Source organism: Scyliorhinus torazame, chromosome 6, assembly GCF_047496885.1.
Source record: "Scyliorhinus torazame isolate Kashiwa2021f chromosome 6, sScyTor2.1, whole genome shotgun sequence".
Classification (NCBI taxonomy): Eukaryota; Metazoa; Chordata; class Chondrichthyes; order Carcharhiniformes; family Scyliorhinidae; genus Scyliorhinus; species Scyliorhinus torazame.
The window spans coordinates 162,843,777-162,868,454 of NC_092712.1; the positions used below are offsets into that span (position 1 = coordinate 162,843,777).

The 24,678-nt window shown below is 48.4% G+C and overlaps 1 protein-coding gene across 1 annotated transcript in view; it reads left to right on the forward strand.

Annotated features, from left to right (window-relative positions):
• The window catches only part of LOC140425121 (probable acyl-CoA dehydrogenase 6), a 116,720-nt gene that overhangs the window by 1,166 nt on the left and 90,876 nt on the right, over window positions 1-24,678 (forward strand). The gene's annotated exons all lie outside the window — the stretch shown is intronic.

The following is a 24,678-nucleotide window of genomic DNA, read 5'->3' on the forward strand; positions in this document are numbered from 1 at the left end:
CCTTACATGACCGCTGAGTGTGGTAGGGTCTGGAGTGCCCCAGAAACAGCATTTTAATTTAATTTGTTGAGTTTCCTTTAAAGTTTTTGTAAGTGCCCCTTTAAGGGCATGTTAATTGCTTAATAAGTTAATTTGTTTACTTGTTACTCAGAAGAGTATACCCCTAGGTCCTGCATCCTCTTTAGAATTGTACCCTTTATTTTGAATCTTCCTGTTGGTATTACCAAAATGAATCATTCCATTAGACTTCTACTGCCACTTCTCCAACCATTCCTCCAGCCCATATATATCTTCTTGTCCTCCTCACAGTACACAATTTTTCCATAATGGGTGGTGATGCACGATCAGTGACCACTAAAGCGAGGTTGTAGTCCAACTGAAGGCTTTAATAAGCTAGATATTTCCCCCAGCAGCACAGGTACAGAATGAGGGCTGCTGGGGCAGCACGGGTTCTTATACCCAGCCTATCAATGCGGAGCTATCATACACTCTAACCAATAGCAAGCATACAGTTTCCACCAATGGTGCTTTAGCCTATCCGGTACCGTAATACCTATAATACCACATTCACCCCCTGTCAAAAAAATGTCTGGCGGGGGTGGTGGCCAGAAACTACAAAACATAACATGGTATAATTAGTTATGGAGATACCGTAATACCTGCGTACAGTGTTTAGTAACTATTTACAAGTCTGGTAGCTATGTACATTTGATGGTTTATTTTTACAGATTACAGTTAAAATGAAGCAATCAGTCGATCGGGGGTCCTGGTCGTCCTCTGTGATCGTCGGAGCTTCGGTCGTGACTCCGGTGGAGGCTTGGGCGTCTGTGACTCCGGGAGCGTTGCTTCGATCTCCATGGCAGCTTCGTTACCCCTAGACGGTGCTGGTGGGGAAAACGGCTGACCTGGGGAGGGAGCGCCTGCAGGGGGTGCCTGGGTGGGGGGCCTAGACTGGAGCGGCGGAAGGACCGATCCTCCTGTAAGGTGCTGTGGTGGAGTGGAGGGTGGGACTGGTGGCTGGAATGTGCATGGGGTTCCGGCGGGTGCCAGGTTCCATAGGGAGACCGTATCTTGTTGGCCGTCGGGGTACGCCACGTAGGCGTATTGGGGCTTAGCATGGAGCAGATGGACCCTCTGAACCAACGGGTCCGACTTGTGCGCCCGGAGCAGGATTGGTCCGGGAGCTGCCAGCCAGGTCGGGAGCGAGGTCCCAGAGGAGGACTTCCTAGGGAAGACAAGGAGACGTTCATGAAGTGTCTGATTGGTGGTCGTACAAAGCAGTGACCGGATGGAGTGGAGGGCATCCGGGAGGACTTCTTGCCAGCGGGAGACTGGGAGGTTCCTGGACCGTAGGGCCAGTCTTCCGGACCGTTCCGTTCTCCCTCTCTACCTGTCCGTTACCCCGGGGGTTGTAACTGGTCATCCTGCTCGAGGCAATGCCCTTGCTAAGCAGGAATTGACGCAGTTCGTCACTCATAAAGGAGGACCCCCTATCACTGTGTATGTAAGCGGGGAACCTGAACAGTGCAAAGATGCCCTGGAGGGCCTTGATGACGGTGGTTGCGGTCATGTCGGGGCAGGGGATGTCGAATGGGAACCAGGAATACTCGTCAATCACGTTCAGGAAGTACGTGTTGTGGTCGGTGGAGGGGAGGGGGCCTTTGAAGTCCATGCTGAGGCGTTCAAAGGGACGGGAAGCCTTTATCAGGTGTGCTTTCTCTGGCCGGCAGAAGTGCGGTTTGCATTCCGCGCAGATTTAGCAGTCCCTGGTGGCTGTCCTGACCTCCTCCGATGGAGTAGGGCAGGTTGCGGGTCATGATAAAATGGCAAAAGCGAGTGACCCCCGGGTGGCAGAGGTCCTCGTGGAGGCCTCTGAGGCGGTCCACTTGTGCGGTGGCACATGTGCCGCGGGACAGGGCGTCAGGAGGCTCGTTTAGCTTCCCGGGACGATACAAGATCTCGTAGTTGTAGGTGGAGAGTTCGATCCTCCACCGCAAGATCTTGTCGTTTTTTTTATCTTGCCCGCTGTGCATTATCAACGATGAAGGCCACCGACTGTTGGTCAGTGAGGAGAGTGAATCTCCTGCCGGCCAGATAGCGCCTCCAATGTCACACAGCTTCTACAATGGCCTGGCCTCCTTTTCGACCGAGGAGTGGCGGATTTTGGAAGCATGGAGGGTACGGGAGAAGAATGCCACGGGTCTGCCCGCTTGGTTGAGGGTGGCCGCCAGAGCTACGTCGGACGCATCGCTCTCGACCTGGAAGGGGAGGGACTCCTCAATGGCATGCATCGTGGCCTTTGCAATGTCTGCTTTGATGCGGCTGAAGACCTGGCGGGCCACTATCGACAGGGGCAAAATTGTGGATTGGATCAGGGGACGTTCCTTGTCCGCATAGTTGGGGACCCACTGGGCGTAGTAGCTGAAAAACCCTAGGCAACGCTTCAGGGCCTTGGAGCAGTGAGGGAGGGGGAACTCCATAAGGGGGCGCATGCATTCAGGGTCGGGGCCTATAACTCCATTTCGCACTACGTAGCCGAGGATGGCTTGGCGGTCGGTGCTAAACACGTATTTATCCTTGTTGTATGTAAGGTTAAGGATTTTAGCGGTCTGGAGAAATTTTTGGAGGTTGGTGTCGTGGCCCTGCTGGTCGTGGCCGCAGATGGTGACATTATCGAGATACGGGAATGTTGCCCGTAAACCGTACCGGTCAACCATTCGGTCCATCTCGTGCTGGAAGACCGAGACCCCGTTGGTGACACCGAAGGGAACCCTTAAGAAGTGATAGAGCCGCCCATCTGCCTCAAAGGCAGTGCATTTGTGGTCACTAGTGCGGATGGGGAGCTGGTGGTACGCGGATTTGAGATCCACCGTGGAGAAGATCTTATAATGCGCGATCCTGTTTACCAGGTCGGATATGCGGGGGAGAGGGTACGCGTCCAGCTGCGTAAACCTGTTGATGGTCTGACTGTAGTTGATGACCATCCTATGCTTCTCCCCGGTCTTTACCACCACTACTTGAGCTCTCCGGGGGCTGTTACTGGCTTCAAAGACCCCTTCCCTCAGTAGCCTTTGGACCTCTGACGTAATGAAGATCCGGTCCTGGGCACTGTAGCGTCTGCTCCTGGTGGCGACGGGTTTGCAATCCGGGGTGAGGTTCGCAAATAGGGAAGGCGGTCGACCTTAAGGGTCGCGAGGCCGCAGACATAGGTGGGGTATAGGGCCGCCGAATTGGAAGGTCAGACTTTGAAGGTTACACTGGAAATCTAAACCCAGGAGTGTAGCAGCGCAGAGGTGGGGAAGGATGTAGAGACGGAAATTTTTGAACTCCCTTCCCTGGACTGTGAGGTTTGCTGCACAAAACCCCTTTATCTCCACTGAGTGTGAACCGGAGGCCAGTGAGATTTTTTGATTAACGGGGTGGATGAGGAGAGAACAGCGCCTTACCGTGCCGGAGTGTATAAAGCTCTCCGTAGCGGTTGAGAGTGTTCGAGGCCGAGACTGATCCAGAGTCACCAAGGCCAATCGCAGCAGTTGAGAGCTCTGTTTGGGCAGTGTGTGGTCAGCCGAGCTGGGGTCCTGGGGGTTCATCCAAGATGGCGTCTCTCATTGGTCGCACATGGCTGGGGGTGCACAAAATCCCTCTAACGTGGCGTCCGCTGAACAAGATGGCGGCACCCGGGGTCCGCACGTGGCCCTGGGATATGGAGGTGGCGGCGACCGCTGGCCGCACGGGGCTCGTGGAGAACTCTGTGGTTGTGGTCCGCATTCGCCGCTGGAGACCCCGCCACCGCTCGGGCCTGGCATACCCCCACGAAATGGCCCTTTTTGCCGCATCCCTTGCAGGTGGATGCAAGGCCGGGCAGCGCTGGCGGGGGTGCTTGGCCTTCCCGCAAAAGTAGCAGTGGGGCCCCTTGGGGTTGTCAGGCCGCCTTGCAGCGCAGGCCTGTGGGGGAATGGAGGAAGTCTCGGGATTGCCCACTGAGGGGTTCCACGCTGCCCAGGGGGCTGCCGCACTGTCGGGAACATAAGCGCGGGCGTTCCTGGAGGCCACGTCCAGGGAGCCTGCAAGAGCCCGTGCCTCCCTGAGACCCAGGGTGCTGTTTTCTAACAGGCGCTGGCGGATTTGTGACGAAAGCATACCTGCCACGAAAGCGTCCCGGGATAAGAGTTCCGTGTGTTCGCTCGCCGAAATTTGCGGGCAGCCGCAGCTTCTGCCCAACACCAGGAGTGCACGGTAGAATTCCTCCAGCGATTTCCCCAGGGGTTTGTCGCCTTGTTGCAAGCAGATGCCGGGCGTAGACCTGGTTTACCGGGCAAATATAGTGTCCTTTTAGCAGCTCTATTGCTGCATTGAAGTCTTCCGCTTCCTCGATGAGGGTGTAAATCTCCGGGCTCACCCTTCAGTGCAGGACGTGCAGTTTCTGCTCTCCCGTGGGTGAGTTTTCGGCCGTCTCGAGATATCCTTTAAAGCACACCAGCCAGTGGTTAAAGATTGCCGCTGAGTTCGCCACGTGGGGGCTGAGTTGCAGACACTCCGGCTTGATTCGGAGCTCCATCCTTTCCTCTTAAACAACTAGCTTATTAAATTGATGCACGATCAATGACCACTAAAGCAAGGTTGTAGTCCAACTGAAGGCTTTAATAAGCTAGATGTTTCCCTGAGCTGCTGGGATGGCACGGGTTCTTATACCCCTCCTATTAGGGCGGAGATATCATACACTCTAACCAATAGCAAGCATACAGTTTCCACCAATGGTGCTTTAGCCTATCAGGTACCGTAATACCTATAATACCACAGGTGGCATCTGCAAATTTTGATAGTGAGCCCTGAACACTCGTGACTAGGTCATCAGTATATGGGGAAGTTCACTATTCAATCTGAAAAGCAACTTATTCACCACTACTCAGTTTCCTGTCATTCAACCAATTTGGTATCCATGTTGCTCTGGTGGGAGTTGAACTTTTATCACTGGAGCATTCATTCATTCAGCACCTGCACCTGCATTACTATTCCAGTAACATAACCACAATGCTACCTATTCCATTTGTATTCATGTTGTTACTGTCCCTATTCCATGGGCTGTAACTTTGCCACATAACATGTAAAATGTAATGTAATAACAGGTTTGTTAACAATGTAGCAAATGCCTCCTGCAAGTCCACATATACATCAACTGCATTACCCTCATCAATGCTCATCAAAAATGCTCAAGCAGTTTGCTAAACACTATTTTCTTTCCTGATTAATCCACCTTTGTCTAAGTGACTGTTAATTATCATTTCGAAAAGATTTCCCACCACCAATGTTAAACTAGTTGGTCTGTAGTTGGTGAATTTATGCTTGCAGTTTATTTTGAACAGTGGTGTAATATTTGCAATTTTCCGGTTCTCTGGCGCCATCTCTGATTCCAAGGAGAATTGGAATATTATGATCTGGTTCCAAAGTTTCTACCCTTGCTTCCATCAGTATCCTTGAATCTCAACTTGTCCAGCTGACTTATCCAGTTAGCCTATCTACTACCTACACTTTATTAACTTTTTTAGTCATAATAGTATCTCAAATACGTGGGGCGGGATTCTCCGACCCCCCGCCGGGTCGGAGAATCGCCGGGGGCTGGCGTGGATCCCGCCCCCGCCGGTTGCCGAATTCTCCGGCACCGGATATTCGGCGGGGGCGGGAATTGCGCCGCGCCGGTTGGCGCCCCCCCCCCCCCCCCACGGCGATTCTCCGGCCCGCGATGGGCCGAAGTCCCGCCACTGTCAACCCACGCCAGCTACCACGGTGGCCTGGCCCGCGATCGGGGCCCACCGATCCGCGGGCGGGCCTGTGCCGTGGGGGCACTCTTTTCCTTCCGCCTTTGCCGTGGTCACCACCATGGCGGAGGCAGAAGAGACCCCCTCCACTGTGCATGCCTCAAGGTGAGGGCTCGGCCGCTCAAGATGTGGAGACTTCCGCATCTTTGGGGCGGCGCAATGCCGGACTGATTGGCGCCGTTTTTGGCGCTGGTCGGCGGACATCGCGCCGATATCGGAGAATCCCGCCCCTTGTTTTTCAATAAGACATAATAATAATCCCTTACTGTCACTTCAATGAAGTTACTGTGAAAAGCCCCTTGTCGCCACATTCCGGCGCCTGTTCGGGGAGGCTGGTACGGGAATTGAACCCGCGCTGCTGACTTGTTCTGCATTACAAGCCAGCTATTTAGCCCAGTGTGCTAAACCAGCCCCATGTCTAGTATTTTTTTGTTTGATAAAGACTGTTGCAAAGTACTCATTTAGTACTTCAGCCAAGCCTTTATGCACTTGACCCCCTTTTATGTCCCTAATCGATCCTATTCCTTTCACAACCCTTTTAGTATTTATATGCCTGCAGAAGATTTTTGCATTCACTTTTATCTTAGCTGCCAGTGTCTTCTCATGTTCTCTCTTTCCTTCTCTTAATCTTTCATCACTTCCCGTCTGGACCATTTATATGGTTTTTGGGAACAGTTACTCACACATATGGCCTTTTGGGAATAGTTTACCGAGGCTTCATTTTAAGAAACTTTTCGGAAGGGAGCGCTTTAGTTGGAGTTTCAGAAAGTAGGATTTAAAAGGTCTGGCATGAATCGTGAAGTACAGGGTAAAGGGAATATACAGAAAGCCAGAGGACTGGAGGAAATAATATTCGAGTTGGGTCGGATGAGACCATAGCAGGATTTCTTTGATTTTAATTTATATGTATTGGAGGGTAGAGAAGCAATATTAGTAATGGATCAGTAGGATTTATTATGAGACAAATGTCAGTTTCATATTTTGGGCAATTTAGAATTGATAGCTCGTGGAGGTCAGATGGCTGATGGGGAGGCATTAGATAAATTGAGTCAAGAGATGATTGAAAGTTTCAGTGGCCACGAGGATGATAGGTTGGAAAGATTGGGCTGTTCCCACTGGAGTTTATAACAGTGAGGGTAACTGACTTCCGGGTGCGGCGATGACCAGCTGAGTCGCACGTTTCGGCAGCTCCCGGTGGAACGGACGTTTGGGCTCTTAATAAGAGCCCCAACGGCAATTTTAACGGCTAAAAGTACTGTGCGGTGAACCAGAAGGGAATTCCCCCTGGATACGGATGAAAAAAGGAGAGGAAGGTGGCCGGATTGCGGTGGATCCTTTAGAGCAGCGGCAAGAAAGGCAAGCAAAAACCAAGATGGCGTCGGAAGGTGGCAGTTTAATATGGGGCCCTGAACAACACGAGTTTTTGAAACGCTGCGTGGAAGAACTTAAAAAGGAAATGAAGAAGGAGCTGTTGGCCCCGATATTACAGGCGATCGAAGGGCTAAAGGAGGAGCAAAAGACCCAGGAGCGGGAGCTTCGGGTCGTGAAGGCAAAGGCTGCCGAGAATGAGGACGACATACAGGGCCTGGTGGTGAAGACGGAGATGCACGAGGCACACCATAAACGATGTGTGGAAAGGCTGGAGGCGCTGGAGAACAACGTGAGGAGGAACAACCTAAGGATTCTTGGTCTTCCTGAAGGTGCGGAGGGAGCGGACGTCGGGGCATATGTGAGCACGATGCTGCACTCGTTAATGGGAGCGGAGGCCCCGGCGGGTCCGCTGGAGGTGGAGGGAGCATACCGAGTGATGGCGCGAGGTCCGAGAGCAGGAGAAATTCCTAGAGCCATAGTGGTGAGATTCCTCCGTTTTAAGGACAGAGAGATGGTCCTTAGATGGGCAAAGAAAACTCGGAGCAGTAAGTGGGAGAACGCGGCGATCCGCGTATACCAAGACTGGAGTGTGGAGGTGGCGAGAAGGAGGGCGAGCTTTAATCGGGCCAAGGCGGTGCTTCACAAAAAGAAGATAAAATTCGGAATGCTGCAACCGGCAAGACTGTGGGTCACATATCAAGGAAGGCACCACTACTTTGAGACGGCGGATGAGGCGTGGACTTTTATCGTGGAAGAAAAATTGGAATGAGCGGGTTATTAAAAAAAGAACGTTTGAAACAAAGTGGTGGGGCGAGTATGGGGGGCGAAGAGGGAGGTAAAAAGGGGGGAAAGAGGAGTTTTATGTTATTAATCCTGCGATGTAACATTTCTCTCTTCCACAGGAGGTGGTGGGGGGAGGAAAGGAGGTGGAAGAGATGGGGCGTTGGCCATTGGGGGCGGGGCCAAGGGGGAAGCGCGGGCTCGGTTCCCGCGCTATGATAATCATGGCGGGAATAGGGAAGCAGGAAGGAGGGGGCATCGCACGGTGCGAGCCGAGGTCACGGGGGGAAGCCGAGGTCGGCCATAGTTTGCTGACTTCTGGGAGCAACATGGGGGGTGTAACTACGCTAGTGGGGGATCTAGCGGGGGGGGGGGTGGGAGGGGGGAATTATTGGGCTGCTGCTGCTGGGGAGAGGGGGGAGCTGGTATGGGGTGGGATGGGCGGGGGGGCACCGCCTGGGGGGGACACAGCTGCGTGAGAACTGGGTGAGGAGCTGGAAAAAGGGGATGGCTAATCGACAAGGGGGGGGGGTAAAGAGCCCCCCAACCCGGCTGATCACGTGGAACGTTAGAGGGCTGAACGGGCTGATAGAGGGCACGGGTACTCGCACACCTTAAGAAACTTAAGGCAGACGTGGTTATGTTACAGGAAACGCACTTGAAACTGATAGACCAGGTGAGACTACGCAAAGGTTGGGTGGGGCAGGTGTTCCATTCGGGGCTAGATGCGAAAAACAGGGGGGTGGCTATATTGGTGGGGAAGCGGGTAATGTTTGAGGCAAAGGCTATAGTGGCGGATAGCGGGGGCAGATACGTGATGGTGAGTGGCAAACTACAGGGGGAGACGGTGGTTTTGGTAAACGTATATGCCCCGAACTGGGATGATGCCAATTTTATGAGGCGTATGCTAGGACGCATCCCGGACCTAGAGGTGGGAAAGTTGGTAATGGGGGGAGATTTCAATACGGTGTTGGAACCAGGGCTGGACAGGTCGAGGTCCAGGACTGGAAGGAGGCCGGCAGCAGCCAAGGTGCTTAAAGATTTTATGGAGCAGATGGGAGGAGTAGACCCGTGGAGATTTAACAGACCTAGGAGTAAGGAGTTTTCGTTTTTCTCCTATGTCCACAAAGTCTATTCGCGAATAGACTTTTTTGTTTTGGGAAGGGCGTTGATCCTGAAGGTGAGGGGAACGGAGTATACGGCTATAGCCATTTCGGATCACGCTCCACATTGGGTGGACTTGGAGATAGGGGAGGAAACAGAAGGGCGCCCACCCTGGAGAATGGACATGGGACTAATGGCAGATGAGGGGGTGTGTCTAAGGGTGAGGGGGTGCATTGGAATGTACTTGGAACTCAATGATAATGGGGAGGTCCAGGTGGGAGTGGTCTGGGAGGCGCTGAAGGCAGTGGTTAGAGGAGAGCTGATATCAATAAGGGCACATAAAGGAAAGCAGGAGAGTAGGGAACGGGAGCGGTTGCTGCAAGAACTTCTGAGGGTGGACAGGCAATATGCGGAGGCACCGGAGGAGGGACTGTACAGGGAAAGGCAAAGGCTACATGTAGAATTTGACTTGCTGACAACGGGTACTGCAGATGCACAGTGGAGGAAGGCACAGGGTGTACAGTACGAATATGGGGAGAAGGCGAGCAGGTTGCTGGCCCACCAATTGAGGAAAAGGGGAGCAGCGAGGGAAATAGGGGGAGTGAGGGATGAGGAAGGAGAGATGGAGCGGGGAGCGGAGAGAGTGAATGGAGTGTTCAAGGCATTTTATAACAAATTATACGAAGCTCAACCCCCGGATGGGAGGGAGAGAATGATGGGCTTTATGGACTGGCTGGAATTTCCCAAGGTGGAGGAGCAGGAAAGGGTGGGACTGGGAGCACAGATTGAAATAGAGGAAGTAGTGAAAGGAATTAGGAGCATGCAGGCGGGGAAGGCTCCGGGACCGGATGGATTCCCAGTTGAATTTTACAGGAAATATGTGGACTTGCTTGCCCCGCTACTGATGAGGACCTTTAATGAGGCAAAGGAAAGGGGACAGCTGCCCCCGACTATGTCTGAGGCAACGATATCGCTTCTAAAGAAGGAAAAGGACCCGCTACAATGCGGGTCCTATCGACCTATTTCCCTCCTAAATGTAGACGCTAAGATTCTGGCCAAGGTAATGGCAACGAGGATAGAAGATTGTGTCCCGAGGGTGGTCCATGAGGACCAAACTGGGTTTGTGAAGGGGAGACAGCTGAATACGAATATACGGAGGCTGCTAGGGGTAATGATGATGCCCCCACCAGAGGGGGAAGCGGAGATAGTGGTGGCGATGGATGCCGAGAAAGCATTTGATAGAGTGGAGTGGGATTATTTGTGGGAGGTGCTGAGGAGATTTGGTTTTGGATATGAGTATGTTGGATGGGTGCAGCTGTTGTATAGGGCCCCAGTGGTGAGTGTGGTCACGAATGGACGGGGATCTGCATACTTTCGGCTCCATAGAGGGACAAGGCAGGGATGCCCTCTGTCCCCATCACTGTTTGCACTGGCGATTGAGCCCCTGGCAATAGCATTGAGGGGTTCCAAGAAGTGGAGGGGAGTACTTAGAGGAGGAGAAGAACACTGGGTATCTCTGTATGCGGATGATTTGTTGTTATATGTAGCGGACCCGGCGGAGGGGATGCCAGAGATAATGCGGACACTTCGGGAGTTTGGAGAATTCTCAGGATATAAACTGAACATGGGGAAAAGTGAGTTGTTTGTGGTGCATCCAGGGGAGCAGAGCAGAGAAATAGAGGACTTTCCGCTGAGGAAGGTAACAAGGGACTTTCGTTACTTGGGGATCCAGATAGCCAAGAATTGGGGTACATTGCATAGGTTAAATTTAACGCGATTGGTGGAACAAATGGAGGAGGACTTCAAGAGATGGGACATGGTATCCCTGTCACTGGCAGGGAGGGTGCAGGCAGTTAAAATGGTAGTCCTCCCGAGATTCCTCTTTGTGTTTCAGTGCCTCCCGGTGGTGATCACGAAGGCTTTTTTCAAAAGGATCGAAAAGAGTATCATGAGTTTTGTGTGGGCCGGGAAGACCCCGAGAGTGAGGAAGGGATTCTTACAGCGTAGTAGGGATAGGGGGGTGCTGGCACTACCGAGCCTAAGTGAGTACTACTGGGCCGCCAATATCTCAATGGTGAGTAAGTGGATGGGAGAAGAGGAGGGAGCGGCGTGGAAGAGATTGGAGAGGGCGTCCTGTAGGGGGACTAGCCTACAGGCTATGGTGACAGCCCCATTGCCGTTCTCACCGAAGAAATACACCACAAGCCCGGTGGTGGTGGCGACTTTGAAAATTTGGGGACAGTGGAGACGGCATAGGGGAAAGACGGGAGCCTTGGTGGGGTCCCCGATAAGAAATAACCATAAGAAATAACCATAGGTTTGCCCCGGGGAGAATGGATGGGGGATTTGGAATATGGCAAAGAGCAGGAGTAACGCAACTGAAAGATCTGTTTGTGGATGGGAAGTTCGCAAGTCTGGGAGCGCTGACCGAGAAATATGGGTTGCCCCAAGGGAATGCATTCCGGTATATGCAACTGAGGGCTTTTGCGAGGCAGCAGGTGAGGGAATTCCCGCAGCTCCCGACGCATGAGGTGCAGGACAGAGTAATCTCAAAGACATGGGTGGGGGACGGTAAGGTGTCAGATATATATAGGGAAATGAGGGATGAGGGGGAGATTATGGTAGATGAGCTGAAAGGGAAATGGGAAGAAGAGCTGGGGGAGGAGATTGAGGAGGGGCTGTGCGCGGATGCCCTAAGTAGGGTAAACTCATCGTCCTCGTGTGCCAGGCTAAGCCTGATTCAATTTGAGGTGTTACACAGGGCGCATATGACTGGAGCACGGCTCAGTAAATTTTTTTGGGTAGAGGATAGGTGTGCGAGATGCTCGAGAAGCCCTGCGAATCACACCCACATGTTCTGGTCATGTCCGGCACTACAGGGGTTCTTGGTGGGGGTGACAAAGGTGCTTTCGAAAGTAGTGGGGGTCCAGGTCGAACCAAGCTGGGGGTTGGCTATATTTGGGGTTACACAAGAGCTGGGAGTGCAGGAGGCGAGAGAGGCCGATGTTTTGGCCTTTGCGTCCCTAGTAGCCCGGCGCAGGATACTGTTGATGTGGAAGGAAGCCAAGCCCCCGGGGGTGGAGACCTGGATAAATGACATGGCAGGGTTTATAAAGCTGGAACGGATTAAGTTCGTCCTGAGGGGATCGGCTCAAGGGTTCACCAGGCGGTGGCAACCGTTCGTCGAATACCTCACAGAAAGATAGAGGGAATGGAAAAGAAGAAGGCAGCAGCAGCAGCCCGGCGGGGGGGGGGGGGGGGAGGAACCAGAAGGAGTCTCAGGGTTATTAATATATATGTATAATATGTATAGGTCGTTGCTATAAATAATTGTATATTGGACTGTTAAATCATATTTTTGGAGAGTGTTTATCTGAGACAAGGCAGTTGCCATTTAGTTTTAGTTTTAGTTTTTATATATTATTTATTCGTTTATAAAACAGGTCATTGTTATTTATACTGTTATATTATTGTGTAAAGGATACACAATGTACTGTGATGGTTGACCAAAAATTTTCAATAAAATATTTTTTTAAAAAACAGTGAGGGTAACTTGGAGTCATAGAGATTTACAGCATGGAAACAGGCCCTTCGGGAGACACGGTAGCACAGTGGTTAGCACTGTAGCTTCACACTGCCAGGGTCTCGAGTCCAATTCCCGGCTTAAGTCACTGTCTATGCTGAGTCTGCACGTTCTCCCCGTGTCAGCGTGGGTTTCCTCCAGGTGCTCCGGTTTCCTCCCACAAATCCCGAAAGAAGTGCTTGTGAGGTGAATTGGACCTTCTGAATTCTCCTTCGGTGTACCCGAACAGCGCCGGAGTGTGGTGACTAGGGGCTTTTCACAGTATCTTCATTGCAGAATTAATGTGAACCTACTTATGACAATAATAACGATTATTATTGTCCATGCCGCCTAGTTTTAACCAATAAGCTAGTCCCAATTCCCACATTTGGCCCATATCCCTCTATATCCATCCTATCCATATAATTATCTAAATTCTTTTTAAAAGACAAAATTGTACCCGCCTCTACCAATGCCTCTGGCAGTTCGTTCCAGACGCTCACCACCCTCTGAAAAAATTGCCCCTCTGGTCCTTTTGTATCTCTCCCCTCTCACCTTAAACCCATGCCCTTTGGTTTTAGACTCCCCTACCTTTGGGAAAAGGTGTTGACTATCTACCTTATCTATGCCCCTCAATATTTTATAGACCTCTATAGGTTCACCCCTAAGCTCAGGGAAAAAAATCCCAGTCTATCCAGACTCTCCTTATAACTCAAACCATCAAGTCCTGGTAGCATCCTAGTAAATCTTTTCTGCACTATTTCTAGTTTAATAATATCCTTTCTATAATAGGGTGACCAGAACTGTACACAGTACTTGATGGAAGTATATAAAATTCTGAATGGTATTGGCAAGGTAGACGTTGAAAGGATGTTTTGGTGAGTCGAGAACTAGGGGCACAGTTTTATAAAAATCAGGGGTCACTATTATAGGAGAGAGATGAGGAGAATTTTCTTCTGAGGGCTGTGTGACTTTTGAACTCATTGCCTCAAGGTGGTGGAAGTGTGCTCATTGAATACTTTTAACACAGGTAGTTAGATTTTTGTTTGCCACCCTTCATTCACCAGCCATTTTTTAAACAGGTCACAGGTCAATGGTTTGCTTTCATTTCCCTGTGTTTCTAGTTTAACTAAAAATCTGTTATGAGGAATCTTAGAGAATGCTCACTTGAAGTCCACAGCATTAATATTAGTAAACACTTACTTGTCCATTGATTTTTCTTTTGCAGAACTGGCCAAAGTAATCAGGCTCATTGGGCACGAATTAACTATTACAGATCACAGGAATATAGGATTTGGGAGCAGAAGTAGACAATTCAGCCCTTTGAGGTTGCTCTGCAATTTAGTAAGATCATGGCTGATTCTGGTTGGGTCTCAACTCTACTTTCCTGTCTCAATCTTTTCTTTCCAAGGAAATCAGTCCCCAGTTCTCCAATCTATGTACATAACTGAAGTTCCTCATTCCTAGAACCATCTTTTAAATCTTTTCTGCACTCTCGTTAATGCCTTAACATCTTTCCTAAAGTGTGGTGCCCACAACTGGGTGCAAAGTCTATGCTGGCTCTCAACTTTCAAGGTGTGCAGTCACCCTATCCTCGGTTCTAGAGTCTAGTTATTTGCGGACAGCCTATTAAAGTGTCTGTTTTGCCACTTACACTTTAAAAAAAACCAGCACAGTAACATGTGCAATTTCCTGCGTTGAGAGAGCTTTGGGAAATTATAATTAGGACATTGGCAATGTCTCCTGTTCTAACTTTAAAACCCTGGGCTGGATCTGTCCGGGGGCTTTGTCACTCTTCAGTACCACTGTTTTCTTCATTATTATTATTTTGTTTAGGTTACTTTTGCTTTTGGTGTGTCCTTTATTGGTGCTTACTGTGCTATAAATACTGGCAAGTAACTTCTGATCCCCAGAGTGTCGTACCTGGGAGATTTTCTTGTTTTTTCATGCAACTAAATTCTTTACCCCTGCAGTTTCATGAAGTGTTTAATTGGCCCAGCTCGCTAAGTTTCTTGAATCATCAAATATTATTGAGTTCTTTGAGAAGGTGACCAAACAGGTGGATGAGGGTAAAGCAGTTGATGTGGTGGGTATATGGATTTCAGTAAAGCATTTGATATGGATGGAAGAAGACAAAGGGTGGTGGTTGATGGGAAATGTTCAGACTGGAGTCCAGTTACTAGTAGTGTACCACAAGGATCTGTTTTGGGGCCACTGCTGTTTGTCATTTTTATAAATGACCTGGAGGAGGGCGTAGAAGGATGGGTGAGTAAATTTGCAGATGACACTAAAGTCGGTGGAGTTGTGGACAGTGCGGAAGGATGTTACAATTTACAGAGGGACATAGATAAGCTGCAGCGCTGGGCTGAGAGGTGGCAAATGGAGTTTAATGCAGAGAAGTGTGAGGTGATTCATTTTGGAAGGAATAACAGGAAGACAGAGTACTGGGCTAATGGTAAGATTCTTGGCAGTGTGGATGAGCAGAGAGATCTCGGTGTCCATGTAGATAGATCCCTGAAAGCTACCACCCAGGTTGAGAGGGGTGTTAAGAAGGCGTATGGTATGTTAGCTTTTATTGGTAGAGGGATTGAGTTTCGGAGTCATGAGGTCATGTTGCAGCTATACAAAACTCTGGTGCGGCCGCATTTGGAGTATTGTGTGCAATTCTGGTCGCCGCATTATAGGAAGGATGTGGAAGCATTGGAAAGGGTGCAGAGGAGATTTACCAGAATGATGCCTGGTATGGAGGGAAGATCTTATGAGGAAAGGCTGAGGGACTTGAGGCTGTTTTCGTTAGAGAGAAGAAGGTTAAGAGGTGATTTAATTGAGGCATACAAGATGATCAGAGGATTAGATAGGGTGGACAGTGAGGGCCTTTTTCCTTGGATGGTTATGTCTAGCACAAGGGGACATAGCTTTAAATTGAGGGGAGATAGATATAGGACAGATGTCAGAGGTAGGTTATTTTCTCAGAGAGTAGTAAGGGCGTGGAATGCCCTGCATGCAACAGTAGTGGACTCGCCAACATTAAGGGCATTCAAATGGTCATTGGATAGACATATGGAAGATCAGGGAATAGTGTAGATGGGCTTTAGAGTGGTTTCACAGGTCGGCGCAACATCGAGGGCCGAAGGGCCTGTACTGCGCTGTAATGTTCTATGTTAATCCTAAATTAATACAGCACAAAGGGCACTCTCTACCCCATTGTCTCTGTGCTGGCTGTTTGGTCGAGCTAACCCTAATTATTTCCTGTGTGATCTCTTTTCCCCCCCCCCCCTTTCATTTTCTTGAATATGACTATAAAATCTGCTTCCGCTATCTTTCCAGGTCATGCTCATCGTGTGAAGGAAAATGTTTCGCCATATTGCCTTTTAAATCTGGGTTCTCTGATTGTCAATATTCCTGCCACTGAAAACAGGTTCTCCTTATTTACCCATGTTCGGTAGATCATAGAATTTACAGTGCAGAAGAAGGCCAATCGGTCCATCGAGTCTGCACTGGCTCTTGGAAAGAGCACCCCACTTAAATCCACGCCTCCACCCTATCCCCATAACCCCACCTAACCTTTTTGGACACTAAGAGTAATTTATCATGGCCAATCCACTTAATCTTTGGACGGTGGGAGGAAACCGGAGCACCCAGAGGAAACCCACACAGTCACGGGGAGAATGTGCAGACTGAACAGACAGTGACCCAAGCCGGGAATCTAACCTGGGACCCTGGAGCAGTGAAGCAACTCTGCTAACCACTGTGCTACCGTGTTGCCTCAGTAGATGCTGCCTCTCAGCTTCACCATACCCTGAGAATAAATTTCTAAAATGCTGGTGTTGTAGTATATGATATCCACTGTCCCGGGGTTGGGGTGAATTGCATCGTCAGTTTGCTGCCAAATTCAGCAGTGTCATCAGTACAGCATAAATGGATAAAAGTTACAGAAAATTATGCTGGTTTTATTGCCTATGAAAGCATTCTTTGGGCTTGCTGTATTCATCAATCTTAAACACCTTTGTATTCTGTAATTGTTGATCATAGGATTGTGTGTAATATTGAGATTCTTTCATTATGGTGCAACCATTTAAAATATGTATTTTAAAATTCTGTAAAGAAGAACATCTCTTGACATTTTGGATTTTTAAAATATTCTTTCACACAATGTGGGCATTGCTGGTTAGGTCAGCATTTATTGCACTAATTGTCCTGGGGAAGGTGGTGAAGAGGCGCTGCAGTCCATGTGGTGCACATACACCCACACTGCTGTTTAAGGTGAGAGTTCTAGGATTTTGATCCCGCAAAAGTGAAGGAATGGTGATGGCCTTTCAAATCAGGATGGTGTATGGCTTGCAGGGGAACTTGCAGGTGCATCCATGCCTCTGCTACCCTGATCTTCTAGGTGGTAGAGGTCACAGGTTTGGAAGGTGCTGCCAAAGGAGTCATGGTGCGTTGGTGCGTTATCTTGTAGATGGTGCACAGTGCTGTCATTGTGCATTGTTAATGGAGCGAATAAATGTTGCAGCTGCTGGCTGGAGTGCCATTCAAGTTGGCTGCTTTGTCTTGGATGGTGTTGAGCTTTTGAGTGTTGAGTGTTGTTGCACTCTTCCAGGCAAGTGGAGGGTATTCCATCATTCTCCTGACTTGTGCCTTGTAAATGGTGGACAGGCTTGGGGAGATTCGTATTCTATTCGTACAACAGAACAATCCCACTCCAGTGATGATGGTCTCATTGAAATTGGGGGAGGCGGTGGCATCGTTGTATTGTCACTGGACTGATGATCCAGAGACCCAGGATAACACTCTGGGGACCCAGGTTCGAATTCCGCCATCACAGATAGTGGAAATTGAATCCAATAAAATATCTGGAATTAAAAGTCTAATTTGTCAAATATCATAAAAAAAACAGCTGGCTCACTAATGTCCTTTCGGGAAGGAAATCTGCAGTCCTCACCTGGTCTGGCCTACATGTGACTCCAAATCCACAGCAATATGGTCAACTCTTAAATGGCCCAGCAAGCCACTCAGTTGTATCAAAACCGCTACAAAGTCTAAAAGGAAAGAAACCAGACTGACTACCTGGTACCAACCTAGGCACTGGAAACGACGACGACAAATCCAACCCTACCGACACTGCAAAGTCCTCCTTACTAACATGTGGGGGCTTGTGCCAAAATTGGGAGAGCTGTCTCATAGACTAGTAAAGCAACAGCCTGACATTCATACTCACAGAATCAAACCTTACAGACAAAGTCCCAGAACCACTATCACCAATCCTGGGTATGTCCTGTCTCACCGGCAGGACAGGCCCAGCAGAGGTAGCGGCACAGTGGTATGCTGTCGGGAGGGAGTTGCCCTGGGAGTCCTCAACATCGATGCCAGGCCCCATGAATTCTCATGGTTTCAGGTCAAACATGGGAAGGAAATGTCCTGCTGATTACCACGTACCATCCACCCTCAGCTGATGAATCATTACTCCTCATGTTGTACACCACTTGGAGGAAGCACTTGAGGGTGGAAAGGGCACAGAATGTACTCTGGGTGGGGGACATCAATGTCCATCACAAAGAGTGGCTCGGTAGCTAAAGGCTGAGTCTGTGATATTTGATGAGGGAACCAACAAGAGAAAAAAACATACTAGGCCACATCCTCCCTAACCTGCCTGCTGCAGATGCATCAGTCCGTGACAGTATTGGTAAGAGTGACCGCCCCACAATCCTTGTGGAGACAAAGTCCTGTCTTCACATTGAGGATACCATCCATTTTGTTGTTTGGCATATGCATGGCAGATGTAGTATAATATGGATAAATGTGAGGTTATCCACTTGGTTAGCAAAAATAGGAAGGCAGATTATTATTTGGAGATAAATTGAGAGAGGTGGATATTCAACGAGACCTTGGTGTCCTTGTGCATCAGTCGCTGAGAGAAAGCGGGCAGGTACAGCAGGCAGTAAAGGAGGCAATGGTATGTTGGCCTTCATAGCGAGAGGATTTGAATATAGGACTAGGGATGTTTTACTGCAATTGTATAGGGCATTGGTGAGGACACACCTGGAGTATTGTGTGCAGTTTTGGTGTCCTTATCTGAGGAAGGATGTTCTTGCTATGGAGGGAGTGCAGCAAATGTTTATCGGCCTGATTCCAGGGATGAGGGCACTTTCATAGGAGGAGAGACATTTGGTAAGGGTTATATTCATTGGAGTTTGGTAGAGTGAGAGGGGATCTCATAGAAACTTAGAAAATTTTACCAGTATTAGACAGGTTAGATTCAGAAAGAATGTTCCCGATGGTGGGGGAGTCCAGAACTAAGGGTCACAGTTTGGTTTTAAAGTGTAAACCTTTTAGGACTGCGGTAAGGAGAAATCTCTTCACCCAGAAAATGGGGAATCTGTGGAATTTGTCACCGCAGAAAGTAGTTGAGGCCAAAACATTGTGTAATTTCAAGAAGGAATTAGACATAGCTCTTGGGGTTTAAGGGATATGTGGGTTCATGGTATTGAACTTGATCAGCCATGATCATAATGAATGGCGGAGCAGGTTTGAAGGGCCAAATAGCCTCGCCCTGCTTCTATTTTCGATGTTTCTATGAGTCTTCTGTCCTGAGAGGGGCAAAGAACCAGGGAGGGCTCCAAAGGCCATGACGAAAGGTGTCCTCTGGTTGGGGTGAGCTTCGCTGATCCCCTGCTTGCTCTGCAATGTAGTTGAGTCCAAATTGTTGTGTAATTTCAAGAAGGAATTAGATTTAGCTTTTGGGGCTATTGGGATCAAGGGGCATTGGCGGGGGGCGGGGGGGGGGGGGGGGGGGGGTGCTAAAAGGATCAAGGGATATGGGGAGAGAAGGCAGGATCAGGGTGTCGAACTTGACCAGCCATGACCATAATGAATCGCGGAGCAGGCTTGAAGGGCCGATAGGCCTCCTCCTTCTATTTTCTATGTCGTTTCTAATAATAATAATCTTTATTGTCACAAATAGGCTTACATTGCAATGAAGTTACTGTGAAAAGCCCCTAGTCGCCACATTCCGGCACCTGTTCGGGCACACAGAGGGAGAATTCACAATGTCCAAATTACCTAACAGCACGGCTTTCAGGACTGGTGGGAGGAAACCGGAGCACACGGAGGAAACCCACACAGACACGGGACAACGCGCAAACTCCACACAGACAGTGACCCAGCCGGGAATGGAACCTGGGACCCTGGCGCTGTGAAGCCAGTGTTACCCTCTGTGCTACCGTGCTGCCCTATGTACCGTCGGCCAAAATGGGATGGATTCAGAACAGATTTGACAACTCCAGACTGGTCATCCATGAGGCGCTGTGTGCCATCAGCAGCAGCAGAATGGTACTCGGCCACAATCTGTAACTTCATGGCCCAGCATACCACCAAGCCATTGGATCAACCCTGGTTCAAAGAAGAGTGCAGCAGGGCATACCAGGAGCAAAAAATGAGTTGTCAACCTGGTGAAGCTACAACACAGGACTACTTGCACGGCAAACAATATTAGCAGCAAGTGATAGACAGAACTAAGCGATCTTTCTTACAACCAACAGACCAGATATAAGCTCTGCAGTCCTGCCACATCCAGCCGTGATTGGTGATAGATAAATAAACAACTCGCTGGAGGAGGAAGTTCCACAAATATCCCCATCCAATTACCTCTACTCTCAATCATCAGTAAGGTGATGGAAAGGTCATCAACAGTATTATCAAGCCCCACTGACTTAGCAATAACCTGTTCATGGACACTCAGCTTGGGTTCTGCCAGGGTCACATAGCTCCTGACCTCATTACAGCCAGTGGTGAGTTGAGAGTGACTGCACTTGACATCAAGGCAGCATTTGATCGAGTATGGCATCGAAGCCCTAACAAAACTAAAGTTAATGAGAATGGAGGTGAAAATTCTCCAGTGGTTTGAGTCCTGCCTAGCACAAAGGAAGATGGTTGTGGTGGATGGAAATCCATCATCTCGGTCCTGTGACAGCACTGCAGGAGTTCCTCAGGGTAGTATCCTAGACCCAACCATCTTCAGCTGTTTCAATTACCTTCCTTCTGACATAAGGTCAGATGTAGGGATCCTCCCTGGTGATTGCAAAATGTTCAGCACCATTCGCAACTCCTTAGACAATGCAGCAAAACCTGGACAGTCTCCAGGCTTGGGCTGACAAGTGGCAAGTAACATTTGTGCCACACAAGTGCCAGGCAATGACCATCTCCAATAAGAGAGAATCAAACCATCGCACCTTGACATTCAATGGTATTGCCATCACTGAATGTCCTCCTGTCAACATCCTGCGGGTTACCATTGACGACAAACTGAACTGGACTGGTCATATAAATACGGTGGCTACAGGAGAGGTCAGAGGTTAGAAATCCTGCGGCAAGACTCCCCAAAGCCTGTCCACCATCTACAAAGCACAAGTTATGCGTGTGATGGAATACTCTCCACTTGCCTGGATTAATGCAGCTCCAACAACACTCAGAAAGCTCAACATCACCCAGGACAAAGCAACCCGCTTGATTAGCACCCTTCCATAAACATTAACTCCCTCCCCACTGGCACACAGTCCCAGCAGCGTATACCATATACAATAGTCATTTTCAAACCCAGGGTTGCGACCAGCGGATGGATATCCGGAAAGCCGCGGGGCCATGTATTTCAGCATTCCGATCGCAGGAAGTAGCGCCGAACGGCGCGACCAACTTTTAAAAATGCCGGCCGCAACCGGCTTTCAGAATGCCAGCCATTCGCTCATGCGTGCCCTCTTAAAAGTGCGCAGGCCCGGAGCCCAGAGGGGCAGAACACTTCCTCCTGATGACGAATGTGATATAAAATAGTTACTTTAAAGATATTAGTTAATGTAATGTAGAGGTAGGCCAGTCTAATTCTGGTGAGTTCACAGACAAAGGAATTCAGACCGCATGGCAAAGCAAAGGAAGAGGTGTGTCCACCAAAGGAGGAGAAAAGGATGCTGGGTAATAGGGGCCAGAGGAAGGGATTGGAAGTGAGCCAATCAGAATGTCTGACCAGGTCAGGAGGGATATAGGATGACCTATGGGAATCGTGTATGTGAAACTTGATACCATTTGAATTGATTTGCAGAGATCCCTTTATAGATCATAGATCATAGAATTTACAGTACAGAAGGAGGCCATTCGGCCCATCGAGTCTGCACCAGCTCTTGGAAAGAGCACCCTACCCAGGCCCACATCTCCACCCTATCCCCATAACCCAGTAACCTCACCCAACACTAAGGTCTCTTTGTTCATTCGCTTTCCGGAGTGTAGGAGACTGGATGTGTCTTATGCCTCTGAGATGAATCAGGCTTGCAAGCCAAATAAAATAACTAATGCTGTACCTGCAAATCCATCTCGACTTTTATTGAGGCCAGACTGACGGGTAAAGAAACTTGGGATTTGTCATTTGGTGCCGAAAACCCGGGATTTCTCAAGACGGTTCTGACCAACTGCGAAATCAGAATTAGACTGATTATGAACAGGAGGATGGGGAAAAAGGGCCCACAATGTACAGCTGGAAAATGACCGCGCATTGATTTTTCCCCTCTTCTTATCGTCTGATTAGTCTGGTCACTCGCGGTTGGTACGGAAAGATCGTCTCGACGAAATCAAAGGTCAGTCTGGGGATTAGCAAATTAAACTGATGGGATATCATAATTGATAGTTCAGTTTTGGGTTAATTGTGTTGTTGACGACTGATGTGATTTCAGCAGATGAGGGGTCAGCTAAATAAGTGTTTTTAAATCGGAAGATGGTTCAACTCCATGTGTGAGTTCTGATTCGGCTTGGGTTAGGTTATGGGTTGATGGGACATCTAAAATTGAAGATGGTTCAACTCCATGTGTGAGTGTTTTAAATCTATAGTTGATTAAGCTAAAATTGTACCCTTGGACTGTGGTGGCGAAGAGCGCAGTTCTGAGGACTAGTTGAGATTGTGGGGAATGCTGCATATTGGTTGAAGGAGAAGTCTCTCAAAGGGTTAACAGCAGCAGGCAAAGTTAAAGACAGACAGTGCTTCTCACTCAGGCCTTGAGATAACAGCAGCAGCCTGTAGTGTAATCGGATACCTTTCCTTTGAGTCAGTGAACTCCAGCAAAGTTACGTTTTGAATTAATTAAAGGAAACCAGTGGGTTTCTCCACCTCTTTGATAAAAGTTATTATTTTCGAAAGCAATTGATTGAAATTGCCAGAATCTTAAGTTTTACTTACTTGAAATAAGGTTTATCTCATTTTATTTGTGAATTAATAGAAACTTAAAGAAGATCACTGACACCATTTAAAAAAAATGTAAATCTGGAGATGATAGTTGACTTTGCTCCGGTATACATCACCTCCCTCATTGATAGCAGCCAACATTTTTGAGAATGTAAGAAAAACTTGTTAAAAGAAAAATTGTTAAGATAAAGAATTAATTAAGTTGTAAATGTTATACAAGTTTGTGTTAAACAAATCGTAAATTTAGTTCTGAGTTGAGATCAGAGCTAAGCTTGCAAGTTGCAGTAATTCAATTTGAATTTTCAAACATTATAAGTTTTAAAAGAACACCGTTAGAACCTTTTCAATCGTTTTGCCAAGGAAAAAAAATTGCCATTGGTTATAAATAAGCAAATTAAAATATATATATATATATATATATATATATATATATATATATATATAATTTTAAAAAAAAAAGAAAGAGCCAAAGTATGAAAGCTAAAGAATTAATTGGATTATGGAGACAATATTGTCAAGAGGAAAGAGATAAGATCATGTTATCAAGTTGGCAGGACAATGCTCTTAAAATGGGAATTCCAATTAGTGAACAGGGTAAAAAAAAAACATTACAGGTCTTGAAAAAGGAATGTGCATTCAAAAAAAAACGCGCAAGTAGAGACAGGAAAGGCTCGGGTCAAACAAAAGATGAGCTACGTAGTTCAATGGCTGGCCTTGAATTGACAGAAAATGATCAATTCAATAATTTAAAAATGTCAGTAAAAGTTTCGACTGCACCTGTAGCATTGTCTGCACTAATTCCAGAACCACCAGAGTATAATAATTTATATCCAGTCACTGCTCCCCAGATTCCAATCATGCCAGTAACTCCAGCCCTTTTGGTTGATAGTGTGGGTCCCGATTTACCATCTTCACGATCAGTAGAGAAAGAGGAGCTCTGTTCCGCAAGCCCAGTTAGCTCTAGGACCTGATCTCGGACAGCGAGAGAAGGGCTTGATCCTAACCAGAAACAATTAAGCATACCACCTAAATCCCTCCAGACCAAGGGGAAACCGCAAATTTTGAGAACAAAGGGAGATGCCAGGATTGAAAGAGAAAGAACTCCCTCTAGTGACAGGGAGGGACGTCGAAGTCTTGGAAGAACCAGAGGAAATAGCTAGAGTGCCCCCTGGTGAGATTCGGAGACAGTTGCCGATAAAAGACAGGCAGCAGAAGGAGATTATCTGACCCAAAGGAGGGGGTACCCACCAAGGGGAGGACAGACGAGATACACTGACTTCTCCCAGGCAAACCCTTTCCCAACACAGGATTGACTAGCTAATTTAGTCATAAGGACTCTCCAATCGGACAGGGAACCTATTATCTCTCTGCAGATAGGAGATGAACATCACCCATTTGTAATCGACACTGGAGCAGCCATGGCTTCTCTGCAATCAGAACTTCGACTACCATTATCCGACCACACGCAGCAATTGTCGGGGTTCCAAGGACAGGTGTGTGAGTATCCTATTTCTGAACCTGTGACAGTCACTTACGAGAATAAGTCTGCAGATCATCAGTTTGTAGTGACTACTGGATTGGACTATAATTTGTTGGCCCGAGATTTACTGTGTATCTTCCAGCTACAGCTAGAGTACGGAGACAAAGGGGTAACGGTCCAATCATGGAGGATGAGACAACAGTGCTATATTTCTATCACCCCCAGTGGTGGACGTTAGACATTGAACATTCACTGCATCACGTTACCCTGGCCTATGACAGAACCGGACAAAACAGGGAGTTGGAGGACAAATACCGGCCATTAATTGGGACCGAATGGCCAGTCA